The sequence below is a fragment of the Stegostoma tigrinum genome, chromosome 17, assembly GCF_030684315.1.
Source record: "Stegostoma tigrinum isolate sSteTig4 chromosome 17, sSteTig4.hap1, whole genome shotgun sequence".
NCBI classification, from domain to species: Eukaryota; Metazoa; Chordata; class Chondrichthyes; order Orectolobiformes; family Stegostomatidae; genus Stegostoma; species Stegostoma tigrinum.
Window position 1 is genome coordinate 12,515,917 of NC_081370.1, and position 19,869 is coordinate 12,535,785.

Below are 19,869 nucleotides of genomic sequence, written 5' to 3' on the forward strand. Positions count from 1 at the left end.
TCAGTTCAGGCATTGAGTATAGGAGTTTTGATGTTATGTCACAGTTGTGTAGGGCGTTGGTGAGGCCACACTTGGAATATTGTGTATATTTTTGGTCACCCTGTTTTAGGAAAAAGAGTTAAACTGGAAAGTGTGCAAAGATGATTTACAAGGATGTTGCCAGGACTAGTATGCCTGAGTTAGAGGGAAGAGATTGGCTAGGACAGGACTTCATTCATTGGAACATAGGAGAATGAGTGACCTTATTGAGATGTATAAAATCATGAGGGGCATGTACAGAATGAATGCATACAGTCTTTTTCCCGGGGATGGGGAGCTGAAAACTAGAGGGCATAGGTTTAAGCTAAGAGGTGATAGATTTAAGAAGGACTTGAGGAGCAACTTCTTCATGCAGAGAGTGGTGCGTATATGGAATGGGCTGCCAGAGTGTGATTGAGGCAGGTACAATTGCAACATTTAAAAAACATTCGGATCGGTACAAGGATGAGAATGGTTGAGAGGGATATGGACCAAATGCAGGCAACTGGAACTACCCGAGTGGGCACCAAGGTCAAAATGGCCGTTTCCATGCTGTATTACTCTATGATTTTATGACTGTAAAAGTCTGTCTTTACTCAGGAAAAAAGTAAGATGCAAGTACAGAATTCAAGAAGATGGACTGTGAAGTTCTTCTGCGGGTTAATATAAAAGGTGAGAAGGTATTGGGGGTTTTGGCAGATTTTAAAAAGTGGACAAATGCCCAGGCTTTTGTGGGAGAGAAGGGAGGAAATTACAGGATACCTGACCCAATTTTCAAATTGTTTTTGGCCACAGAGGAAATGCCAGAGGACTGAAGGACAGCTAATGTGGTTTGGAGACAATGTGGTTCCACTTTACAAGCTGGGTAGTAAAGATAAACCAGGGAACTACAGACTCTTACATCTGTGGCATGGAAACTATTGGAGAAAATAATGAAGGAAAAAAAATTCAATCCGATTTAGAGAAGCAAGATTTGACCAGGGATAATAAAATGTGAGGCTGGATGAACACAGCAGGCCAAGCAGCATCTCAGGAGCACAAAAGCTGACGTTTCGGGCCTAGACCCTTCATCAGAGAGGGGGATGGGGGGAGGGAACTGGAATAAATAGGGAGGGGGAGGCGGACCGAAGATGGAGAGCAAAGAAGATAGGTGGAGAGGGTGTAGGTGGGGAGGTAGGGAGGGGATAGGTCAGTCCAGGGAAGACGGACAGGTCAAGGAGGTGGGATGAGGTTAGTAGGTAGCTGGGGGTGCGGCTGGGGGTGGGAGGAAGGGATGGGTGAGAGGAAGAACCGGTTAGGGAGGCAGAGACAGGTTGGACTGGTTTTGGGATGCAGTGGGTGGGGGGGGAAGAGCTGGGCTGGTTGTGTGGTGCAGTGGGGGGAGGGGATGAACTGGGCTGGTTTAGGGATGCAGTGGGGGAAGGGGAGATTTTGAAACTGGTGAAGTCCACATTGATACCATATGGCTGCAGGGTTCCCAGGCGGAATATGAGTTGCTGTTCCTGCAACCTTCGGGTGGCATCATTGTGGCAGTGCAGGAGGCCCATGATGGACATGTCATCAAGAGAATGGGAGGGGGAGTGGAAATGGTTTGCGACTGGGAGGTGCAGTTGTTTGTTGCGAACTGAGCGGAGGTGTTCTGCAAAGCGGTCCCCAAGCCTCCGCTTGGTTTCCCCAATGTAGAGAAAGCCGCACCGGGTACAGTGGATGCAGTATACCGCATTGGCAGATGTGCAGGTGAACCTCTGCTTAATGTGGAATGTCATCTTGGGGCCTGGGATGGGGGTGAGGGAGGAGGTGTGGGGACAAGTGTAGCATTTCCTGCGGTTGCAGGGGAAGGTGCCGGGTGTGGTGGGGTTGGAGGGCAGTGTGGAGCGAACAAGGGAGTCACGGAGAGAGTGGTCTCTCCGGAAAGCAGACAGGGGTGGGGATGGAAAAATGTCTTGGGTGGTGGGGTCGGATTGTAAATGGCGGAAGTGTCGGAGGATAATGCGTTGTATCCGGAGGTTGGTAGGGTGGTGTGTGAGAACGAGGGGGATCCTCTTGGGGCGGTTGTGGCGGGGGCGGGGTGTGAGGGATGTGTCGCGGGAAATGCGGGAGACGCGGTCAAGGGCGTTCTCAATCACCGTGGGGGGGAAGTTGCGGTCCTTAAAGAACTTGGACATCTGGGATGTGCGGGAGTGGAATGTCTTATCGTGGGTCCATATACCGTTCGTCCTCAGTCCTGAGCAAGGGGCTCACCTTTGTCCCCCTACAACCACACATCCAGTCCTGAGCAAGGGGCTCACCTTTGTCCCCCTACAACCACACATCAACGAATACCAGTCACGGTCGGACATAGAGCAGTTTTTCCGCCGTCTTCGCCTGCATGCCTACTTCTTCAACCGGGAACCCAACCCTCCTTCCACTGACCCCTTCACCCGCTTCCAACACAAGTCCTCCTCCTGGACACCACCCCCAGGCCTCCTACCCTCCCTCGACCTCTTCATCTCCAACTGCCGTCGAGACATTAACCGCCTCAACCTCTCCACCCCTCTCACCCACTCCAACCTCTCCCCCGCAGAACGGGCAGCCCTCCGCTCCCTCCGCTCCAACCCCAACCTCACCATCAAACCCGCAGACAAGGGTGGCGCAGTGGTAGTATGGCGTACTGACCTCTACATCGCCGAGGCCAGACGCCAACTCTCCGACACCACCTCCTACCGCCTCCTCGATCATGACCCCACACCCGAGCACCAAACCATCATCTCCAACACCATTCACGACCTCATCACCTCAGGGGACCTCCCACCCACAGCCTCCAACCTCATTGTTCCCCAACCCCGCACAGCCCGTTTCTATCTCCTTCCCAAAATCCACAAACCTGCCTGCCCTGGTCGACCCATCGTCTCAGCCTGCTCCTGCCCCACCGAACTCATCTCCACCTATCTGGACTCCATTTTCTCCCCTTTGGTCCAGGAACTCCCCACCTATGTCCGTGACACCACCCACGCCCTCCACCTCCTCCAGGACTTCCAATTCCCTGGCCCCCAACACCTCATATTCACCATGGACGTCCAGTCCCTGTACACCTGCATTCCGCATGGAGATGGCCTCAAGGCCCTCCGCTTCTTCCTGTCCCGCAGGCCCGACCAGGCCCCCTCCACCGACACTCTCATCCGCCTAGCGGAACTCGTCCTCACACTCAACAACTTCTCTTTTGACTCCTCCCACTTCCTACAGACTAAGGGGGTGGCCATGGGCACCCGCATGGGCCCCAGCTATGCCTCCCTCTTTGTAGGTTACGTGGAACAGTCCATCTTCCGCACCTACACAGGCCCCAAACCCCACCTCTTCCTCCGGTACATTGATGACTGTATCGGCGCCGCCTCTTGCTCCCCAGAGGAGCTCGAACAGTTCATCCACTTCACCAACACCTTCCACCCCAACCTTCAGTTCACCTGGGCCATCTCCAGCACATCCCTCACCTTCCTGGACCTCTCAGTCTCCATCTCAGGCAACCAGCTTGTAACTGATGTCCATTTCAAGCCCACCGACTCCCACAGCTACCTAGAATACACCTCCTCCCACCCACCCCCCTGCAAAAACTCCATCCCCTATTCCCAATTCCTCCGCCTCCGCCGCATCTGCTCCCACGATAAGACATTCCACTCCCGCACATCCCAGATGTCCAAGTTCTTTAAGGACCGCAACTTCCCCCCCACGGTGATTGAGAACGCCCTTGACCGCGTCTCCCGCATTTCCCGCGACACATCCCTCACACCCCGCCCCCGCCACAACCGCCCCAAGAGGATCCCCCTCGTTCTCACACACCACCCTACCAACCTCCGGATACAACGCATTATCCTCCGACACTTCCGCCATTTACAATCCGACCCCACCACCCAAGACATTTTTCCATCCCCACCCCTGTCTGCTTTCCGGAGAGACCACTCTCTCCGTGACTCCCTTGTTCGCTCCACACTGCCCTCCAACCCCACCACACCCGGCACCTTCCCCTGCAACCGCAGGAAATGCTACACTTGTCCCCACACCTCCTCCCTCACCCCCATCCCAGGCCCCAAGATGACATTCCACATTAAGCAGAGGTTCACCTGCACATCTGCCAATGCGGTATACTGCATCCACTGTACCCGGTGCGGCTTTCTCTACATTGGGGAAACCAAGCGGAGGCTTGGGGACCGCTTTGCAGAACACCTCCGCTCAGTTCGCAACAAACAACTGCACCTCCCAGTCGCAAACCATTTCCACTCCCCCTCCCATTCTCTTGATGACATGTCCATCATGGGCCTCCTGCACTGCCACAATGATGCCACCCGAAGGTTGCAGGAACAGCAACTCATATTCCGCCTGGGAACCCTGCAGCCATATGGTATCAATGTGGACTTCACCAGTTTCAAAATCTCCCCTTCCCCCACTGCATCCCTAAACCAGCCCAGTTCATCCCCTCCCCCCACTGCACCACACAACCAGCCCAGCTCTTCCCCCCCACCCACTGCATCCCAAAACCAGTCCAACCTGTCTCTGCCTCCCTAACCGGTTCTTCCTTTCACCCATCCCTTCCTCCCACCCCCAGCCGCACCCCCAGCTACCTACTAACCTCATCCCACCTCCTTGACCTGTCCGTCTTCCCTGGACTGACCTATCCCCTCCCTACCTCCCCACCTACACCCTCTCCACCTATCTTCTTTGCTCTCCATCTTCGGTCCGCCTCCCCCTCTCTCCCTATTTATTCCAGTTCCCTCCCCCCATCCCCCTCTCTGATGAAGGGTCTAGGCCCGAAACGTCAGCTTTTGTGCTCCTGAGATGCTGCTTGGCCTGCTGTGTTCATCCAGCCTCACATTTTATTATCTTGGAATCTCCAGCATCTGCAGTTCCCATTATCTTTGACCAGGGATAGTTAGGTTTTGTCAAAGGGAGGGCATGCCTAACAAATCTGATGGAATTTTACAAGGATATTACCAAGTGTTTGGATGAGGGTAGGATATTTGATGTAGCTTAGGTAGATTACAGAAAACCTTTGACAAGGTCCCATGTGGGAATCTGATTTTTAAAAAAAGGCAAAAGCTCATGGGATCCAGGGTATCTTGGCAAGTTGGATCCAAAATCCATGTCAGGAGACAGAGGATGGTGGTAGAAGGCTGCTTGTGTGACTGGAGCCCACCATGCAGTGGCATACCACAGGGATCAGTGCTGGGTCCTTCATTGTTTGTGATATTCATATAATGATGGGAGGAATGGTAAGTAAGTTTGTGGATAACACAAAAAGATTGCCCAGTAGTTTATAGTGAGGATGATGGTGTTAGGATACAGGGGGATATAAATGGTTTGGTCAGATGAACAGGTCAGTGACCAATGGAATTTAAACTGATATATTTGAGTTATGCATTTTGAAAGAAGGATCAAGACAAGGGAACACTCAACGAATGGCAAAATACTAGGAAGCTCAGAGGATCTTGGTGTGCTCAGTCACAGATCCCTCAAGGTAACTGGACAGGTTAACTGGGTAGTTAGTAAGGCACACAGGACACTTATAATTGTATGCCTTGAATGAAGAAGGTAAGAGCAGGGAGGTCATATTGGACATGTACAGAACTTTGGTTATGCCAGAGCTTCGGGACTATGTGCAGTTCTGCTCTCTACAGTATAGGAAGGATGGAGGGGCGTAGAAGAGATTTGCCAGGATATTGGCTGGAACAGACAATTTCAGCTATGAAGCGAGGCTGGACAAGGCTCAGGTTGTTTTCTTCGGTGCAGAGAAGGTTGTGAGTGACCTAAAAGAGATGTATAGGATTATGAGAGGCATTGACAGATGAATAGAAAGTGGCTGTACCCCTTAGCTGGAGGCACAATAACAAGCAGCATAATTTAAAAGTGCAAGCCAGGAGATTTAGAGGTAACGTGAGGGAAAAAAAATCTTTCACTGAGAAGGTGGTGAGGATCTAGAATGCACTGCCTCAAAAGGATAGCTGAGGCAAGAAACCTAATAACATTTGAAGTGTCATAACATCCAAGGCTATGGGTCTAGTGTAGATAATTGTGTATTTTGTTGGTACAGATTGCTGGGTAAAACGGTCTCTTCTGTACTGTACCATTCTATGTGCATTACCTGCATCTCTAGATTAATCATCTTGCAATAACACCACTAGGCCATAGCCTCCCCATTTTCAGGGGAGGTAACAGAGAGGGTAAGTGAGGGTAAAGCTGTTAATGTGGTACACAGGGATTTCAGGAAGATATTTGGTAGAGTGTCAAACAACAGACTTAGGAGCAAAGTTATAGGTCATGGTATAAAAGGGACAGTAGCAACATGGATACAAAATTGGCTGAATGACAAGAGAGACAGGAATGGTCAATGAATATTTTCCAGGCCAGAGGAAAGTTTGTAGTGGAGTTCCCCCAGGTGTCAATGTTGGGACCCTTACCTTTCCTGATACATATCAATGATCTGGATTTTGATGTGCAGTGAAAAATTTCAAAATTATCAAATGACAACAAATTTGGAAGAATAGCAAACTGTGACAAGGACAGTGTGGAACTCCAAAAAGGACATTGACAAGTTAGTGGAGAGAGCAGATAGGTGGCTGAAGAAGTTCTATGTGGAGAAGGTGATGCACTTTTGTAGGAAGAACGCTGAAGGAGTATACAAAATAATAGGTACAGTTGTAAAGGGGGTATCAGACCAGAAGCAACTGGGTGCTTATGTCCACAGATTGTTGAAGGTGGCAGGATAAGTGGAGAGTGCAGTTAAGTATTCAATGTTCTCAACTTTATTAACAGAGGCATTGAGTACAAGAGCAAGGAGATAATGTTTAACTTGTCAGTCTTCAGCTGGAAAATTGTATACAGGAGGGTGCAGAAGGAGTTCACAAGAATGGCTCCAGCAATGAGAAAGTTTAGTTGTGAGCATAGATTGAAAAAGCTGAGATTATTCTCCTTGGATAGAAGGCAGCTGAGAAAAGATTTGGTAGGGGTTTTCAAAACCACAAGCAGGCTAGGTAGAGTAGAAAGGGACAAGTTGTTCCTGTTTGTCCAATGATTTAAAAAGTGACGTGCAGAAGAAACAAGGGAAATGTGAGAACTTCAAATTAGTAGTTAAGGTTTGTAAATGCATAGACACATGTTCAAATGAAGTCTGCATTGGATGATTATTTTGATAGAAATCGTGTGCAACAGTATGGAGAGAAAAAGTAGGAAATTGGAAAGAGGTAATGGTGTTTGTTTGAACAGCTGGAGCAGGCAGAATGGGCCGAATGCCCTCCTCTGTGCGGTAACAGTTCTCTGAGCAGACTTCTGGAAGAGGCCTTGTGCTGAAGGTTGCCTAGCAACAGTCAATATACTTTTAGGTTTCTAATTTACCAGACTTGTGGGTTAGGGATAAATAAGGGGTATTGAAGGTAGGTGTGTCTGTGTAACCTTATATCGAGTGTGCCTTATTTCAGAGGCAATTATGATGGGGACTTAGTCTCACGGCGTACAGAGTAAACTGCTTCTGGGTAATGATTTTAGTTTTGGGGTGAGATAAATGGTGAAGCTGAAGGTTCAGGAGAAAATTTAAAACCTGTTAGAAAAGTGGCGTAATTAAACCTAGTAGAGTGGCTAAAGTTCTCTTATTGTGCAAGTGCCCTAGGCAGAAAGTTCAAAAAGGCTCTAAACAATCTATTGAAACGTTAAAAGTGACATGGAGCAATTCCTTGCACTGAGATCTGTACTGATCAAGTAGAAAACATGATAAATGGGGAGTTATGATTGTAGTAAAAATGCAACATCATTCTTCAACTTTCTGCCATCTGATTGTACAACTGGAGTGCTTCATTAACCTTGAAAAAGAGCTGACAAGTGTGCTCCTGAGATGCTGCTTGGCCTGCTGTGTTCATCCAGCCTCACATTTTATTATCTTGGATTCTCCAGCATCTGCAGTTCCTATTATCTCTGACAAGAGTGGCTACATGCTCACCTGATCACAAATTTGGGCATACTTTATGAAATCAGTGTGAAACATATAAAACCTGTCTGGACAAAATGGTAATATCAAAGTCAAAACAGTGAAACAGGTAATGATGTCAGCATTGAGAAATGTGCGTCCTGTTTATTTCATGATAATTTTGCATACTGGGAGATCCAGGGCATACCTGTCAGCTTTGAAAAATAAAGAGATTGTGGAATTAGAAACAGACAAATGATCTTCAACCAACAGCTGCTTCAGGTAGCACAGCAGAGCCAAGGTATGAGGATTTATATGAAAGAACTGGAAAGCTTGCTCTCTCTCTCTGTTCCCTCAATCACAAGTCAATGCCCAGTAACAAAGCAATTTCAAACAACCATTCACCAAAAACTCAAGGATATCTACAAACTTTCACTGTTACTGAGCTAACAAAACAACAGCTAAAATGTCCAAAGTTGGGTCATTTGTGCAATTCATGGGATCCAAGAACATGAAACTATAATTGCCTTTGTCTTCCTGTTTGTAGAGACGACCCCATCCACTATCTTTTAAGCAGAAGAAAAGTTGTAGTGAAGGAGGATCCTTTGTGAGCAGGATTGAGGCTCCCACATGGAAGTTGCCTAGGCAGTAAGGGGCATCACAAACCAGCTTGAAAATATACTGTTACAGAGATAGTAGGAACTGTTGATGCTGCAGAATCTGAGATAACAAGATTTAGAGCTGGATGAACACAGCAGGCCAAGCAACACCAGAGGAGCAGGTCAGCTTTCCTTCTCCTCTGATGCTGCTTGGCCTGCTGTGTTCTTATAGCTCTACACCCTGTTATCTGAAAAGATATTGGACTGGGAAGGGTAGGATCCAGTTGGTGCGGTCATGTTGGGAGCAACAACATAAGCAAAGGTCCTATTTGGGGAATACCAGGAATTAGGAACAAAGTTAAAGCATGTGAACCGAGGGTTATAATTTCTAGATTATTACCTGAGCCATATGCAAATTGGGGTAGAGATAAGAAAATTAGGGAAGTAAGTACATGGTTAAAGAAGAGGAGTTCCATTTCATGGGGCACTGGCACCAATATTGGGACAAGGAACCACACCATCGGGATGGACTCCACTTGGAACAATCTTGGACCAGCATCCCAGAGAAAAGGCTAAGTAGGGTGGTCACAGGACTTTAAACTAGCTAAAAGGAGGGGGGCACAAGATTATTAAAGTACTTAGAACAGGTCTTAGGACAGACAGTAAAGAAAGGGTCAGGAATCTAACTTCAGGCACAGCAGATAAGGAGACAACTGTGGAGGGATGGAATCAGTGATGGCGTGTGGTCAACGCAGGACCGAGGGTGTTGTACTTAAATGTGCACAGTATACAAAACAAGGTAAATGAACTTGAGGCACAGATTGAAATTGGTAGGTAAAATATTGTGGGATTCACAGAAAAGTGGCTGTAAGGATCAGGCCTGGGAATAAGTATCCAAAGATACATGTCCTACTGATAGGACAGGCAGATGGGCACAGGAGGCAGGGTTGTCTTGTTAGTAAGAACTAAAATCCATAGCCAAAAGCAAGATGCAGATGGACTGGGAAAATCAAGCTGGTGGCAGATCCCAAGAAAAGGAATTTGTGGAGTGTTTACGAGATATTTTTGGAGCAGCTGTGGTTCACTCCAGTAAGGAATGGGAGATTCTAGATTTGGTTATTGTAATGAGGTAGACTTGAATAGAGAGCATGAAGGAACCCCGAAGGGGCAATGACCATAATATGACAGAATTCACCCAACAGTTTGTGATGGAGAAGCTGGAATCAGATGCAACAGTATTACAATTGAGCAAAGGTAATTACAAAGATATGAAGGAGGAGCTAGCCAGAGTTGAGTAGAAGGTACACCTAGCAGGAAAGATGGTGAAGCAACAATGGTAGGAGTTTCTGGAATAATTCGGGAGGCACATCCCAAGGAAGAAAAATCATACTAAGGAGACAATAGGTCAACCATTGCTAACAAGGGAAGTCAGGGACAGCATAAAAGCAAAAGAAAAAAAAATGCAATATGCAAAGCCAGAGGGTTGGGAAGATGAGGGCGGAACCGGTTTTAAAAGCCAGCTGATGCTAACCTTGGTAGAAGTCCATAAAGGTATCAAATGCATAGTGGTTGACCGTCGAGAATCTTTCTCCCCAGATTTGAAATGTTTAAAATTAGGGGCGTGCATTTAAAGGTGAGAGAGGGAAAGTTCAAAGGAGGAGAATTGTTTTTTTACACAGAGATTGGTATGAGTCTAGAATACACTGCCAGGGGTGATGGTGGAGGCAGATACAATTATGGGCGTTTAAGGGACTTTTAGGTAAGCACATAGAAGCATATTCTATGATTCTATGATACAGGAATAGGCAAGGAATTGAGGGATATGGACCAAGGGCAGATGGAAGGGATGAGTTTAATTTGGTGTCATGTTTGGCAAAATATCATGGGCCAAAGGGCCTGTTCCTGTGCTGGTCTGTGTAACTAAAAATACAATAAAAAGGGGAAGAGGTGAAATAGGAGGGTAAGCTACTACTAACAGAAGACAAGATTGCAATACTTTGTTTAAAGCTTTATAGAAGGCAAGAAGAGAGGGGTAGCCAGGGAATAGTGGACTTTCGCATGAGCCACTATAGGAGTCATGACTATTAACAATCTGAATGAAGGAACTGAGGGCGCTGTTGCTAATTTTGCTGATGACACAAAGAAAGAAGGAGGGACAGGTAGTTGGGGTTGAGGATGCAGGGAGGCTGCAGATGTACCTGGACAGGCTCAGATAGTGGCAAAGAAGTGGCAGATAGAATATAACATGAGCAAGTGTGACATTATGCACTTGGTAGGAAGAAGAAAGGTATGGACTATTTTCCTAATGGGAAAAGGCTTCAGAAGTCTAAAGCACAAAGTGACTGAGGAGAGGTAGATCAGGATTCTCTTACCATTAAGGTGCAGGTTTGGTTAGACATTAGGAAGGCAAATGCAATATTTACAAATGCAAATGCATTAACTTTGAGAAGGTGAGAATGAATGAACAGAGATACACTGTTGGGACTATGCAAAGTCACGGAGGAGTAAAAGCACATGTGTGCGCATGTGATAGCATGTGCACCAGAGTCGGACTGAAATTTATAGAATATTGAGGGGGCCGGATAGCATGCACAGGGAGACGATATTTCCACTAGTAGCAGAGACTAGGCTTCAAGAACACAGCCTCAGAGTGAAGAGACAACCCTTCAGAACTGAGATGAGGAATTTCTTCAGCCAGTAGGTGCCACAGAATGCTGTTGAGGCTAAATCTGGGTGTACGTGAAACAGAAATAGATACATTCTTAATTAGTAAAGAGATCAAGGGTAAGGGAGAGATGGCATGAGAACAGGATTGCAAAACATGATCAAATGGTAGAGCAGGCACAATGGTCTGAATGGCCGAAGAACAAAGAGCAAAGAAAAATTACAACACAGGAACAGACCCTTTTGGCCCTCCAAGCCTGCGATGATCCACATCCTCTATCTAAACCAAACACCTGTTTTCCAAGGATCTGTATCCTTCTGCTCCCTGCCCATTCATGTATCCATCCAGATGCATCTTAAAAGACGCTATCGTGCCTGCCTCTATCACCTCCACTGGCAACACGTTCCAGGGACCCACCACCCTCTGCATAAAGAACTTTCTACGCATATCTCCCTTAAACTTTTCACCTCTCACCTTGAAATTGTGACCCCCTAGTAATTGAGTCCCCCACTCTGGGAAAAAGCTTCTTGCTATCCACTCTATCTATACGTCTCATGGTTTTGTAGACCTCAATCTGGACCCCCTCAACCTCCGCCTTTCTAATGTAAATAATCCTAATCTACTCAACCTCTCTTCATAGTTAGCGCCCTCCATACCAGGCAACATCTTGGTGAACCTCCTCTGCACCCTCTCCAAAGCATCCACATCCTTTTGGTAATGTGGTGACCAGAACTGTATGCAGTATTCCAAATGTGGTGGAACCAAAGTCCATTACAACTGTAATATGACCTGCCAACTCTTGTACTCAATACACCGTCCCATGAATGAAAGCATTCCGTATGCCTTCTTGACCACTCTATCCACCTGCGCTGCCACCTTCAGGGTACACCTGAACACCCAGATCTCTCTGTGCATCAATTTTCCCCAGGGCTTTTTCCATTTACTGTATAGTTCTTTCTTGAATTGGATCTTCCAAAATGCATCACCTCGCATTTGCCTGGACTGAACTCCATCTGCCATTTCTCCACCCAACTCTCTAATTTATCCACGTTCCGCTGCATTCTCCAACAGTCCCCTTCACTATCTGCTACTCCACCAATCTTAATGTCATCTGTAAACTTGCTAATCAGACCATCCATACCTTCCTCCAGATCATTTATGTATATCACAAACAAGAGTGGTCCCAACACGCATCCCTGTGGAACACCAGCGGTCACAGTTCTCCATTTTTGAGAAACTCCCTTCCACTACAACACTCTATCTCCTGTTGCCCAGCCAGTTCCTTATCCATCTGACTAGTACATCCTTGACCCCATGAAACTTCACTTTCTCATCAGCCAACCATGGGGAACCCTATCAAACGCCTATTGAAGTCCATGTAGATGACATCTACAGCCCTTCCCTCATCCATCAAGTTTGTCACTTCCTCAAAGAATTCTATCAAGTTCGTAAGAAATGATCTTCCCTGCACAAAACCATGCTGCCTATCACTAGTAAGCCCATTTTCTTCCGAATGTAAATAGATCCCATCCTTCAGTATCTTCTCTAGCAGCTTCCCCACCACTGATGTTGGGCTCACTGGTCTATAATTACCTGGATTATCTTTGCTATCCTTCTTAAACAAGGGGGCAACATTAACAATTTTCCAATCCTCCATAACGTCACCCGTGCTCAAGGATGCTGCAAAGATATCTGTTAAGGTCCCAGCTGTTTCGTCTCTCACTTCCCTCATTAACCTGGGATAAATCCCATCCGGACCCAGGGACTTGTCCACCCTAATGCCTTTTAGAATACCTGACACCTACCTCCTCCTTATGCCGACTTGACCTAGAGTAATCAAACATCTATCCCGAACCTTAACATTGATCATGTCCCTCTCCTCGATGAATACCAACGCAAAGTACTCATTAAGAATCTCACACATTTTCTCTGACTCCTCACATAACTTCCCTCCTTTGTCCTTGAGTGGACAAACCCTCTATCTCTAGTTACCCTTTTGCTCCTTAATGTATGAATAAAAGGCTTTGGGATTTTCCTTCATCCTGTTTGATAAAGATATTTCATGACCCTTTTTAGCCCTCTTAATTCCTCGTTTCGGATAGGTCCGACTGCCCCGATATTCTTTCAAAGCTGTTTTCAGTCACCTGGACCTTATGTATGCTTCCTTTTTCCTCTTTGCTAGTCTCACAATTTCACCTGTCATCTTTGGTTCCCTAATCTTGCCCTTTCTATCCCTTATTTTCACAGGGACATGTCTGTCCTGCACTCTAATCAGCCTCTCTTTAAAAGCCTCCCAAATATCAAATGTGGATTTACCCTCAAACAGCTGCTCCCAACCCACATTCCCCAGCTCCTGTCAAATTTTGCTATCGTTGGCCATCCCCCAATTTAACACTTCCTTTAGGACCACTCTCGTCTTTGTCCGTGTCCATGAGTGTTCTAAAACTTATGGAATTGTGATCACTATTCCCAAAGTAATCCCCTACTGAAACTTCAATCACCTGGCTGGGCTCATTCCTCAACACCAGGTCCAGTATGGCCCCTTCCCAAGTTGGACTATTTACATTCTGCTCCATAAAACCCTCCTGGATGCTCCTTACAAATTCTGCTCCATCTAAACCTCCAACACGAGGTGAATCCCAGTCAATGTTGGGAAAATTAAAATCTCCCATCACCACCACCCTGTTGCTCCTACATCTTTCCATAATCTATCTCCATATTTGTGACTCTATCTCACGCTCGCTGTTGGGAGGCCTGGAGTACAGCCCCAACATTGTTACCGCACCCTTCCTATTTCCGAGCTCTACTCATATTGCCTCACTGCTCAAGCCCTCCATAGTGCCCTCCTTCAGCACAGCTGTGATATCCACTTTGACCAGTAATGCAACTCCTCCATCCCTTTTACCACCCTCTCTATCCTGCCTAAAGTATCTATATCCTGGGATATTTAGTTGCCAATCCTTGCCCTTCCGTCAACCAAGCCTAATTCTGCTTCTATATCATATGGGCTTATTACCTGTGTCATGTGAGTTTGATGTCATTTTTTTCATCATTGTTTGAAGTATAGGCAATAAAATTCCTTACTTTGCTCAAGAAAACCTTTGATTTTTTCCATTTGATTCCATCATTTAGATGTAGTTAATTTACATTTTAATTGAAGTGCGAAAACTGTGGGCCAGAAATGAACTAAAAACTTCTGTTGCAACTGGCCAAAAGGAGAATTTAAAAAGGGGAAACAAATTCTCCCTTCTCACCTGCTTAAAACAATCAGCAAGAGACACAGGAAAATCCTCATATACACTGACCACAACCCACCATACCACTTCAGAAAATGTAAAACCAGAGAGACCAAGGGGTTCCAGTACATAATTCTTTGGAAGTTTGCACCACATAAAAGATAGTGTGGTTAAAGGGTCATTTAGCACACATGCCTTCATTGCTGAGACCTTTGAGTATAGGAGTTCAGACATTATATTGAGGTTGTACAGGTCATTGTGAGGCCTCTTCCACAGTACTGTATCAAAGGGGATCGGGAAAACCTCTCTAATCGTTGGGAGTCATACCTGAAACAAAGGAACTTGGCTGTGATTGTTGGCGGTCAGTCATCATAGTCCCAAGACATCTCTGCAACAGTTCCTCAGGGTAGTGTCATAGAAATTCAAAGCAGGAGGCAATTTGAGACTTAAAGCCTACTCCATTGCTCAATATGATCATACCTAATGTTCTTTCTGAAAACCATATTCCCATGTTCTCTGTGACCCTTAATGCCTTGAATACTTAAATATTTATCAATATCTTACTTGAATATACTCAGTAACCCCATTTCCATACCCTTCTGTAATAAGAAATTTGACCGCCCTCTAAAGAAAGAAATGTTTCCTCAACTCAGTTCAAACTGGTGTATCCCACATCCTGAAACCACGTCATAGAATAGAATCATAGAATGCAGAGTGAGGAAGCAGGCCATTTGGCCCATTGAGTTTACACTGCCCCTCCGAAGAGGATCCCACCCATACCCATCTCCCTACCCTATCCCTGTAACCCTGCATTTCCCAGGGCTCATCCAGCCTAATCTGCAGATCTTTGGACTGTGGGCGGAAACCAGGGCACCAGGAGGAAACCCGTGTAGACACGGGGAGAACAAATTCCACACAGACAGTCACCCAAGGTGGAAATGAACCACAGTCCCTGGTGCTATCAGGCAACAGTGTTAACCACTGAGCTACTGTGCCACACAATGCCCATGAAAGACTGCCCCCTGCCAGCTTTGCATATAAATCCTCTATGCGAGGGATTGGATATTTATTCAGCCGTGAAAATCAGTTTATCATAAAAATCCCCACATAGGCGAATTAACACGTTGGCCTTCACAGTCAGTAGGATTAGTGCTGCCTATTCCACAAACTGGAATGCTTTCCAGCCTCCTGATTTTTAAACTGGCTGGGCCTTGCAAAATGACCGAATTGCTTCCTGGTCACCATGCAAGCTGGCCTTCCTGATAAACTTTGGGTATTTATTTGGACTTCACCCTGACAGCTATTTTCTAATTGAAAAATGTTGAGCCAAAGTGAACCTTTCTCAACTAATTTCTTTACTTGGGTCTGCAGAAACCTAAGGGTTACAGTCCAGAGCAAATTTTGTTAAAGACTGGTTCTGTGATCACTGATATTGCTGCTTTGGAATTGACCTCCATGAGAACAAGGTGACCATTACACCAGACATTTATTTTGATTGGTTCTGATTTGGATGTTGCTAAGCAATTTAACCGTTCCAAACCAGACTTTCCAGGGTGTCACTGTCTGGATACCAGCCTGAGTTCTCTTATTCCATTTCACTCTATGTTCTTGGTTTTCAACTGCCCAACCAAAAGAAACAGCCTCCCTGCATTCTAGTCTGTTTGGCTATTAGAATTCTATACATTTCAATCAGATCCATCTTATTCTTCTAAACTCTGGTGAATACAGTTGAACTAATCTTTCCTCATGGAATAGCTCTGCCATCTCCAGTTTCAGCATCGTAAACCCTCACTGCAATCTATGGCAAGTATATTGACTCTTAGCTAGGGAGATCAAAACTGCATGCAACACTAGAGGTGTAGTGTCACCAAGACCCTGTTTAACAGCAATAAGATACACCTACTTCTGAACTTAAGTCCACATTCAGCTGCTTCAACAATGATCTGACCTTGTATTGGAGGGAAGAACTGGGGATTATTCTCCAATAATGGCAATGTTCATCACTATTTGCAACTGGGACTGTGGATTTGCTGGTAGGTAGCTTGACAAATAAAATCAACAACCCCAACCACAACCTGTGCTACCAGTCTTCTCAAGCACTTCAAAACTATTTGCAATGCCTCAGATACTGAACCAATCCATGTCCAAACACAATCCAGGTCTAGGCTGATAAGTGGCAAGTAACTTTTATGCAAAGCAACAGCCATTTTCATGAAGGAGAATCCAACCATCAATTCATCCCCAATATTCTATGGGAACTCCAGCACTGAATTCTCCCAGGGTTTACCATTGACCAAAACCTGAATAGGACTAGTCATTTAAATACTGTGGCTACAAGAACAGGTCAGTAGCTAAGAATCCTGCAGTGAGTAGCTCACTTCCTGACTCCTCAAAGCCTGTCCACCATCTACAAGACACAAGTCAGGAGAGTGATGGAATACTCCCCACTTGCCTGGATGAGTGCAGCCCCAATAACAGGCAAGAAGCATGACACTATCTAGGACAAAGCAGCCCACTTGATTGGCACTACAACCACAAGCATCCACTCTCTCGACCAATGCTCAGTACACATTGCTGCTACTATTTATAAGATGCACTGCAGAAATTCAAAAATCCTCAGACAGCACCTTCCAAACTCACAACAAGTACCAATGATAGAATCCTAACAGTGTGGGAACAGGCCATTCAGCCCAACAAGTCCACATCAGCTCTCCGAACAGCGTCCCACCAAGACGCATCCCTCTGACCTTTCTCTGTAACCCTGCATTTCCCATGGCTAACACACCTAATCTCCACATCCCTGAACACTATGGGCAATTTAGCATGGCCAATCCACCTAGCCCACACATCTTTGGAGTGCGACTGGAAACTGGAGCACCTGGATGAAACCCATGCAGACACAGGGACAATGTGCAAACTCCACACAGACAGTTGCCCAAGGGTGGAATTGAACCCTGGTCACTGGTGCTGAGAGGCAGCGGCGCGAACCACTGAGCCACTGTGCCGCCCTAAGAGAATAAGACCATCTAGGTTGGTAAAAAAATGAGGAGGACAGCCCTCAACAACCTTCCTGGTCACTTCAAAGAACTCGATCAAATTTTTGAGCAATGATCTCCCACACACAAGGTGTAGAGATGAGGAAAATCATTTTCATCCAGAAGGAATTTGAAACTCACTGCTTTTAAAGGGTGGTAGGGGCAGAAACCATAAAGAGATTTTAAAAATATTTAGCTGTGCACTTGCAGACAGGGATAACAAGGTGTCAAGCTGGAAGAACACAGCAGGCCAAGCAGCATCAGAGGAGTAGGGAGGCTGATGTTTCAGGCCTAGACCCTTCTTTAGAAGTGGGGGGAGGGATGGGGGATCTGAAATAAATAGGGAGACTGGGGGAGGCAGATAGAAGATGGATAGAGAAGATAGGTGGGCAGGAGACAGACCAGTCAAAGGGGCAGGAATGGAGCCAGTAAAGGTGAGTGTAGGTAGGGTGGTAGGGAGGAGCTAGTTTAGTCCAGGGAAGACAGACAGGTCAAGGGGGTGGGATGAGGTTAGGAGGTAGGAGGTGGGGGTGGGGCTTGAGGTAGGGTGGGGGGACAGGTGGGAGAAAGGACAGATTAGGGAGGTGGGGACGGGCTGGGCTCGTTTTGGGATGTGGTAGGGGGAGGGGAGATTTTCAAGCTTGGGACCACTTTGCACAACACCTACGTTCGGTTAGCACTAAACGACTGCACCTCCCAGTCGCGAGCCATTTCAACTCCCCCTCCCATTCCGAAAACGACATGTCCATCCTGGGCCTCCTGCAGTGCCACAACAATGCTACCCGAAGGTTGCAGGAACAGCAACTCATATTCTGCTTGCAAACTCTGCAGCCCAATGGTATCAATGTGGACTTCACAAGCTTCAAAATCTCCCCGCTCCCTACCACGTCCCAAAACCAGCCTAGCTCGTCCCTGCCTCCCTAACCTGTCCTTCCTCCCACCTAACCTCATCCTGTCCCCTTGACTTGTCTGTCCTCCCTGGACTGACCTATCACCTCCCTACATACACTCACCTTTACTGGTTCCATCCCTACCTCTTTGACCAGTCTGTCTCCTCTCCATCTATCTTCTCCTCGATCCGCCTCCCCCTCTCCCTATTTATTTCAGATCTCCCTTCCCTTCCCCCATTTCTGAAGAAGGGTTTCAACCCGAAACATCAGCCTTCCTGCTCCTCTAGTGCTGCTTGGCCTGCTGTGGTCATTGAGCTCTATACCTTGTTATCTCAGATTGTCCAGCATCTACAGTTCCTACTATCTCTGAAACACTTGCAGGCAGGACTTTCTTTGTGCTAGGCCAGCATTTATTACCCATCCCTAATTGTCTTGGTGAAGGCAGTGGCAAGTTGTTTTCTTAAATAGTTGCAACCCTTGGAGCGTAGATAGATGTACAATGTTGTTAGGGAGAGTTCTAAGAATTTGGTCCAGTGACACAAAAGGAACAGTGACATGTTTCCAAGTCAGAATAGTGAGTTGCTTGGAAGAGAACTTGTTGGTTGTGGTGTTCCCATGTATCTGCTGCCCTTGTCCTTTCCGTCATTAAATCATAGAGATCTGCAGCATAGTAAAAGACCTTTCAGCCCATCATATCCACACCAATCAAAAACAACCACCGAACTACTGTAATGTCATTTTCCAGCACTTAAGCCAAAGCCTTGTATGCCTTTGGCATTGCAAGTGCACAGCTAAATATTTCTTAAATTTTAGTGTCCTGTCCAGGCTGGCTGGTTAAATACCAACTTTGAGGACATTAAAATGTAAATTACCTTATGGAACATTCCTTTGGAGGAATATTATAAATGCAATAGGTTTACTCCTATAAAGGTAACCGCTTCTTTTGAAACTGATTCCACAAAGATAGTGTCAGAAGAGAATTCACAGAATAAAGGCGAAGAAAATCCCATTCTATCACAAGGGGATGCAAGTGGCCAAATTTCAATCCCCTCCCTTTCTCCTGTGCATCAATGTTCATGTCGTCAGGGACTATCCACATAGGCTCTGGGTACACCGATACATGGTCACCTGAAAGCTTGTGTTAATAAATACAATATCTATATCTGAAGCTACTCTCAGGATGTATGTTAGTCAGTCTGGGAGACAGACAGCAAAGAGAGAAAAGAGATCCCACCCAAAAAATTTATCCCCAGGAAACATCAACCACCATCATTGTGACTAAACTAAAAATAAATTATCAGGCCTGTAACACTTCCAGGTTTCATCTCAAAAGATAATAATGAGTGACTTTTTGAACTTTACTAGGTGCATGCAACCTCTTTTGTAAACAGCTGGACTTGTGCACATGTCCTGTGTGAATGGGCACCTTAGCAATTTGAATGGAGGTTGAGAAACAAGCACAAGTTACATAGAACATAACAGCACAGTACAGGCCCTTCGGC

General features: G+C 46.2%; 1 protein-coding gene across 6 annotated transcripts in view; it reads right to left on the minus strand.

The window, feature by feature from the left end:
- LOC125459272 (prostatic acid phosphatase-like) overlaps positions 1–19,869 on the minus strand; it is a 59,474-nt gene that overhangs the window by 9,007 nt on the left and 30,598 nt on the right. The window lies entirely within an intron of this gene.